Here is an 8,898-nt window from a genome sequence, read left to right on the forward strand (position 1 = left end):
CATTTTTATTACTTTATATTACTGTATTCAATAAATAGCACTATTTGAACAGAATTTATTTAATTTATGTATATTATGAGAACATTAATGTGTTTTTCCTTGGATGCATGTAAATGTATATAGGGGCATTGTAAAGAGACAGGCACATTAAAGGTGGTACAGAGGATGTTTTCGTCGACTGAGTATTTCAAGTGAACGCCTCCCAAAACTCATGCAAGAGTGTTTGTTTACCACCGGCATTTGCTGTGTTATTAAGCCGGGCACACATTTAACGACTAGCTAAAACATTCTGACTGTGCTCAACATACAGCAATAGTTTCCTGCTCCTGAAGCAGATTTATATACTTTCACATGGAATTTGAAAACCGACTGTAATCGCAGACTGAACGCAACTGGCTCTGACTGGACGCGTTTGAGCGCGATCAGTCATAAGTATCAATTTACATTCATAATCGGCCTTACAATCGTTAAGCCGCGCACACACTTAGTGGATTCATTTTGTCGGACTCACCGCAGGTAACTCATAATCTGCAGTTGTTACTCCTGTCTCCCGACAAAAACATTGCATGCGGCGCATGTAGAGTGTGGAAAGTTACTAGAGCGCGCAGATGCGCGCGTCTCTCACAAGGAACGTCATGGCAGTGATTGACAAGCCAGAGGGCCAATCCGCGCACGTCTCTCACAATGGCAGTGATTGACAAGCCAGAGGGCCAATCGTTTACGCGATGATCGCGTAAACGATTGGCTGATGTTTTTAAGGCCCTACCTCGTGCACAGATGATGTATATTAATAATATTCCTTTCAGTGCACCTAAATAGTCTTTTATCACTTAGTAAAGACAGTTTCAAGTAATATTGCAAAAATGTATAAAACAAAACATCCTCTTTACCACCTTTAACCGTGTGGCACAGCTTTTGATGGAAGTTTCTTTCTAACTTTCTTATTTTCTCTGCCAAACAGCAACACATAAGGGTGCATTGTTGCTTATTAATGCTGTCTGCTGAACATTGTGTATTCAAATCAAATGAACACTGAAAACAAGCACGGGTTGTGAAACAATTCTAAGCTTGGCTGATAACACCTGCAATATTATTTCAGTTCATATTCATTACTGATAATGCACTCAGCATTGTGTAATTCTAATAGTTCCACAGCGACCTTTAAATGGCATGTTCAAATATTTATGTGATTAGAGGAAACAAATGTTCTTGTATTAATATTTTAAGTTTCCTAAAATCTGCAGAATGCATATAAAAATAGACTTTCATCCTTTGAATTCAGGTCTTTAACAACGAAGGCCTTCCCTTCTGTTTTAATTGATCTATTTTTTAGCATTTATTGATTATCTCTCTCTCTCTTTCCTCACATTTTCAGTGTTAATTAAAATTATAGTGTCAAGCTTATAGCTCAATAATGCAATGGCACTTTAGTTCATTCATGTGTCAAGTTTTTAATTAGCAGACATTCATTCACTATTATGTCAGTATTGTAGGTATGTATCATAGATAGAATGAAGATGCTTTTTAGAAATTGATTGCCATGATAGGACAAGTCCTCAAGCAAAAAGATATAGTCTTAAAGTAAAAAGCCTTGAATCTGTGAACTTTTAAGGCTAAGACTAGCTCGTAAAAGTGAACTTTTAAGGCTAAGACTAGCTCGTCAAAAGCTGTGTGATTTGAGAACAAACTGAATTTTCTGTCCGTCAGTCTCCCAAACCTGGCATATGATGACTCAGTTGTGAAGAGACCTGTCCAAAATAAGCTGGATTTCTCCGGACGGTCATTTCACTTCTCATGAAGATATCATCACCCACATCAAGGGATCAGTCATTTATGACACCTCAAACCTGGTTTAAAGTAGAATAATAAATGACATAGTAAGCGCAAAGTGCTAAAATTTAAATGCAGCTCAGATTTGGATAGTGAAAAATTCTCAAATGTGCTAGCATGCTATTATGTATTTGAAAAGACACTTGAGGACAGACTTTGCTTTTGAATCACAGAGGACTGACTAGCCTATTAACACAAAGCCATTCTTTAATCAGCACAAAATGCTTTCAGAAAGAGGTTGTTAGCTCCAATTTCAAATTGGATTATCATATAACTGACTGTATAATTGGATTTATCATTCTAGGTCTGCTTTGCATGACTGATAGATCAGAGGAAAGCACTGTGATTCAAGGTCAACTACAGATATTATCAGTCTCAGGACTATTAGTGATATAACAATAAAGGTCAGATAAGAAAATTATATTACTGTAATGATTCTGCAACCATTTAGTTTTGGCCTTTGAAAATTTCTGTAACTAACATGCAGCCAAATCATTTTTTTTTTTTAAGTATAGTTATATATTTTTTTAAGTATAGTTATAATTGTATGTATGTATTCATTCATTCAATCATTCATTCAATCATTCATTCATTCATTCATTCATTCATTCATTCAATCAATCAATCAGTCAGACAATGTTCAAAACCTATCCAAAGTTTTATAACTACCAAAAACTATTCTAGAATGCCTTTTATAATCTTTAAAAAAAAAACATGAAACCATTCTGTGGTTTGATAAATGGTAAAAGAGATTGATCATGAAAGCTACAGACCATGAAAGCTACAGACTTCAAGTTGCAAGCAGGTCTGCAGTGTAAATAATTCAAATCCAAAGTTATAATTTCTGTCAAGGCATCTTGTATGTATTATCCAGCCCCTCCTGTCTCATTTGGAATCAAATCCTTCTGGTAGTGTAATGATGCAAGGAAACTTTGTTAACTATGTAAGTATTTCTGTGGAGAATCAATTGACACCATAGACATGCAGGTGGAGGAAAGGGAGCTTTGAAATAAAATAGAACCAGCTGAGGACTAGGTTTTCTCTCTCTCTCTTAGCTTTCTACTGGAAAGCTTGCTTGATTAAAAAATTTAATTACCGAAGTTGGTGATTGTGTATGCCTAACATGATGCAGGATTCTACTATAGTAAGCCCTCATATCAAATTATGGATGCTCTTCAGTGAGCACTGTCATCAAATCATTGAAAAATCAATGCCTTTATCATTAATATTACTTGTATAATGCCTGACAAATGCAACATGCAATCACTACATCTGCTTAAAGTCCTGACAAAGAGCATTCCAATCCAGGCTCATCGGAAAAAATATGCCTATGGCAACATTTCTGCAAAATAATATTACATTGCTTCTTGCACATTTTGCTGCACTTTTCAAGTGAAATGTTTAGTGAGTGACATTAAAAGCACATTCAGTTTTATCCGAAACAGATGAACATGAATCTAATGTTTTATTATGTTGGTTGTTGTACGTTTCGCAGCACTTCGGCAATTAAATGTCTGGTGTGCGCAGCTAAAATGTTAATGCTCTGTTGTTGTTGTTTTTTTAAAATCACCTACACTAACATACCCGATAGTGCTAACAAAAGCAAATGTGAGATAAAAATGCTTCTACAAGCCTTTGAGCTCTTTTATTGTGACTCATACTCAATTGCTCCACATCTCAAGTGCAATGCTGTACCAGGTGAGGTACCAAGCAAGTTTACAGAACAGCCATACATATGGAGCCAATTACGTGAAGCAAACAGACTGTCCTCAAAAAAAAAAAAAAAACGACCCTATAGGTCATTTTTCAAGCACCTTATTACAGCCTATATTTACGTTTTAACCCTCTGGAGTCTGAGGCTGATTTGGGGCCTGGAGAAGTTTTGACATGCCCTGACATTTGTGCTTTTTTCAGTTGTTCATAAACATATAAATGACAAAAGTGTCATTACACTGTATTCAGCACAAACTAGGCTACAATAATATGTGAGGAACATGTATGTACATGTTTGTGTTTTTGAAGGAATAATGTTTATGCGTGGTTATTGAAAAAACAAAAAACTTAAGTCACTGAAATAAGGCCAAAAAAAGTATAGTAAATCTGTGTTCACAAGACTTCTGTGTATTGGAGGTTGTAAACTAGAGTTTTTGCTTCAAAATTATGTAAAAATTATGCTGCCTACTCCTTCATATAAAACAATATATTGATTTAGTTTTTGTAAGACACTTTTTGCCAAGAAACACAGTATGCATGGAGGCGTGAATCACCACTGAAAATGGGCCATTCTCACCTGAGAAGACAAAAGAATTGCATAGTAATGAGCTGAAATGACTTGCATATTAATGAGGCATTTCAGTCAGGTAGGCTGTGAAAAAAACCTTCTGTGATGTCTCAAGCTCATCATGCTATATGAAACATACAGAAAAATATTATTACAATATAAAGTAATGGTTTTATATTATACTTTAAAATATAATGTATTTCTGTGATGCAAAGAGTCTGAATATAGGCTTTTAGTTTAAAAGCATGCACATTTGGAGAAATATTGGATTCTCATATGCTTATGTCAATTTTCTATACAGAGTAGTTATATTTATTTAATATTCATTGTCATTACTATGAGCGCTGGTGTTTTCAATTCATCCTTGAAGTCGGAGGGCGCTGTCTGTGCATTTTTAGTCCACAAATTCATCTAAAAGAAGAAGAGGCTATTCCATGAATGGAGTTTCCAATTCATACTGCAGCCGGAGGGCGCTAAAGAAACAAAAACTCATCTAAAATTCATCTGTAGAAGAAAAGAAAACAGGAACTAACTGCATGTCTTCTAGAGCTCCCTAACCATGACTTTTACATCCAGATAAACACTTTTCAAGACAATAAATACACGATTGAGACGATGAATGCATGTATTGCCTCTGAATTTGCGTCTGAATAGCGCTCGCTCCGTGGGCGTGGCCGCATTAGCAGATAATGAGCTGAATCACGGACTTCTGACATGGCTCTCTTTTCATACAGATTACATAAACACAGAAGGTTTGTTTTCGATTTGACTTGCATGATTTAAAACCTGACATCTTAACGTTTTTTTTAGACATAAGTTTAATTTTTCTGTGATTAGTATTCACTAAGTTACAGTTCATTTTCTGAGAACTATCAGATTGGACTTCGTTCAGAGGGAGAGGAGAAATCACGCATCATGTTAGTTTTCTTTATTTTACAAAAAGCACAACATTGTGTTTTTACTCTGAGTGTATACAAATAAAAGAAGATATTCTATAGTTTCAATTGATATATTACTTATGTCTCTATGACAAAAAATGACGGAGTATTTTAAGTCTGTTTTGCTGCAATGTGAAAAAAAACTGCAAAACTTGCGGCGCGTTTTCAGACCTCAGAGTGTTAAAGTCATGCGCCGTCTAGCTGGCATAAAAATAATGACAGTGTCATGCTACGTCTGTCGTCATGAAATGACGTATGACCAGGGTTCTAAATGAGGGGGTCTGGGGGGGTCCTGGACCCTCCATAAGTCATTAGGGACCCCCCATAAGAATTCATTTTTGGATTTTGACATTAAAAATGACTGTGAAAATTATAGGTTTTAGTGACGTTTTGTATTTATAACAGTAATTAATTTATTTCCTAGCGCGAGGCAGCAATCAGGGCAGCTATTAGCCGAGTGAGTTCCTATACAGGATTTTTCACGATATTCTAATTATATGACCAGCACCTGTGTATATATATATATATATATATATATATATATATATATTTATATACATATATATATATATTTATATATATATATATATATTTATTTATTTATTTTTTTTTTACTAATTTTTCTTTTTTTTTTTGTCTTATAATAATAAGAATAGAATAACTCAGGAAGGCAATAAGATAAATTCTTTTAAAATTATTTTTATGGTGATGCTCTCCTACATGTGAGCTGCATCTGGTTCAAATTTTGTGGTGATAGCATAAAGTATAGAAGTTGAATAAATTGTTTTTAATTTTTTCGCAGCCAGATGGCGCCCACGGGCGGTAAACTCCGGTTTAGAGTCACTTTTCAGCAGTCGTTAGGAGTTTTTCAAAATGGTTAGATGCATTAAAAAGATGAGATTCTAAGCTTTAAGATGATACGTAATTTGTGTTATTCCACGTTGGATGGGTACGGGTGCATCCCAGAAAGATAAGAGATAAGTTTTAGCCAAGTATGTTACATCATTCCGTGAGTAATATCTTGTGATCAACGCAATATATTATGTTGATTTTGGGTGCATTTTAATCGTAAGAATCTGCTTTAAATAATGATATTATGATTATTAATAATGAACGTTCACAGACATAAGTAAGTTATGTCTGTGAACGTAGATAGCAGGCAACGTTACAGAATGTGTATTAGTTCTGTGGCGCATTCCCTTAAAAAAAACTAATCCACTGCGTTCAGCGGCTTAGATGTCAGTAAATGTAAATGAAGACTGTTATGTTCACTCTTACAGCCAACAACAAAACATCTCAATTACTTACCAGACATTGTTGTTGCTACAGCTGCTCAAGCGCGGAGAAAACAGCGTACATCCCGCTGAGGGCGGAATAGAGGGTGTGCACGTGACGTCACCGTCGACCGTTAGGACTGCGGTCACGCCCGCTAAGTGGCGAAAGACTGAGCAGCAGCATATTTTCAGCGTGAATGTCGCGAAAAACACACAAAACACATTCAAAACGGGAAAGAGCTTTGTGATTGACTGTACAAATAGCTTTGACACAAAACCTGAGGTATATATTCAAAGATTGCCGAAAGCTACAGAAATAAAGAAGCAAATGGATCACTGCAATTCACAGAAACAGCTGGACTCCAGCAGAGAAACATGGATTTGCAGTTATCATTTTGTGTCAAATTGTTAGATTTTGAGGTAAAATCATACCATATATATTGTATTGTTATATATTATGTTGACAACTCATCAATTAAATATTTTCCATATTATATTCTGCATAATTATGTGTTTTTAAATAAACACTGACAAAAACTATACTATATATGTTTTAGGGCTGGACAATATGACGATATAACATTGATATAAGTGATTATGCGGATTTAAACCTATATTGTGGTTATATAAAATATTCACAGGCAGATTTGCTTTATGTATTTCCCCGTCGTCGAAATGAGGCACATATAAATGTCAGGAAACACGATTCCTGGCTGCATATCAGTATCCATGGATTAGGTTTCTTTGACAAGTTGTAAGGAACACATTAAATTCCAACCTTTAGTGTAATTGTTTGTTTTACTCACGTTTTCGCAGTTTCCCCTATTAAATCCAGTCACGCAGCAGGTTCTTTTGCCACTCAGTCCAGCTAAGGGAGCGCGCTTTCTGCGGGAAAGTGACGTCGATGCATACCCTATTCAGTATCTATGCTATTCATGGGTTTCAAAGACGTTACTTCCGCTATGCCCGCCGCCATATTTGTGTCCGAGATGGCAACTAACACGCAGCGCTTCATTGTATTGATGGTCATCTTTAGCTTCAGCGCGAGTGCTCAAACAGCAACACAAAACATTATCTACAATTGTGGCTGTCATATTAATAACATTTTAATTGTCTACACTATTGTATTAAAATATTGTGAATTCTAGTTGCTGTGTTTCGGCGTGTTGTTACAGGAAGAACGCATACACAACAGGAGCTATTCTGACTACGTTACTAGTTCAAGTTCATGCGTGCATGATTTTGTGCAAATATAAGTTGTAATTTTATGTTTATCTTGTATAAATATATATTAGGGAGAGTGGGGTAAAGTGAGACACTTTTTACATTTGCTCCCCTCTAAGCGAGCTAAAATGATATATCAGTAAAATTTACACATTTCCCATTAATTCAGGATGTTTCCTAGCCATAGAAATTATCAGAATGTATTCAGGACGAAGGTCAGTGAAAATATGATTGTTTTAAAAAAAGTCATCTTGTGTCTCACTTTACCCCAGCTTAGGGGTAAACTGAGACAGACCAGAGAAATCAAGGGGGTAAACTGATCCACTTACTTTTTCCACTCTGAAACTACCATAACAACACATGTTGTAACAGTTCGAATCCTGACAGCTAGCTTGACAACCACACATTCCAGAACTAATGTCGGACTAGTAACAGAATCATGGGGATTGGTCAATTAAGCATTTTTTTTTTTTCTAAACACTTGAAAGTAACTCTGAACAAAATCAAATACAACATAATATAATTCAAAATATTTTAATTAACATTCAAATGACAGATAGAACCAGTTAGATCAGAACACAATCTGGGGGTCAGAACACAGGACCCTTAGGGTGCGTTCACACTTGTCATGTTTTGTTCGATTAAAACAAACCCTGGTGCGATTGCTCAGTTAGTGCGGTTTATTTGAACATATGTGAACGCTGTCCTAAAAAGAGACCCTAAAAAGGACAGAATCCTCACGCATGTCGGTTTTTCTTGTCATAGTCGCGAGTTTGCCCATCACAGGCATCAGACGCATGTCTCGTTTGTGTGTGTGACGGATGGATTCCTGCCGCTGTTTTGACTACTTTACACATGTTATAAGCTCTTCACGAGTTCCCAGCTGGCCAAAATACCATCACACGCAGGCTATGCGCTGCTATGCACACACAACGAGCGCATTTACCTCAGCACACAGCATTGTTTGGGATTTTTGTTAAGTTCCGTCTCAAAATAGGCAATACGTCATAAAATCTGACCAATCACATTGTGAATGTATCCCTATGCCTCAAGGTTCGGTATCTTTTGGTTCGATGATAAAATTGCCAATCTGAACGCTAATTGGACCAGGACTAAATGTTTTTTCTTCCTCTTTGGTCCGGACCAAATATAACCAAACGAACCCAACTACAAGTGTGAACACACCCTTAGAGCCAACTAGTGTCTGGAGGTCAGAGCAAAGCACAATCAGAACCAGCTAGAACAGCCTGGGACTCAGAACACAGGACTAGACCCACCTGTATTAGAACATCAGCCTACTGTCATACTCTACAACTAGGCCTACTCTACAATCCAGCCCTGAAGGTTACAG

General features: G+C 36.3%; 1 long non-coding RNA gene across 3 annotated transcripts in view; it reads right to left on the minus strand.

Moving 5' to 3' along the window:
- LOC125259209 overlaps nt 1-6,557 on the minus strand; it is a 117,645-nt gene extending 111,088 nt beyond the window's left edge. For all 3 annotated transcript variants that reach the window (XR_007182753.1, XR_007182754.1, XR_007182752.1), the window contains exons 1-2: nt 6,358-6,557; nt 1,718-1,847 (exon numbers count right to left, since the gene is read on the minus strand). This is a non-coding gene — a long non-coding RNA (uncharacterized LOC125259209). The remainder of the gene's footprint in view (nt 1-1,717; nt 1,848-6,357) is intronic.
- Between the last annotated feature and the right edge of the window lie 2,341 nt (nt 6,558-8,898).

The sequence above is a fragment of the Megalobrama amblycephala genome, linkage group LG23 (genome assembly GCF_018812025.1).
Source record: "Megalobrama amblycephala isolate DHTTF-2021 linkage group LG23, ASM1881202v1, whole genome shotgun sequence".
In the NCBI taxonomy this organism is placed as follows: domain Eukaryota; kingdom Metazoa; phylum Chordata; class Actinopteri; order Cypriniformes; family Xenocyprididae; genus Megalobrama; species Megalobrama amblycephala.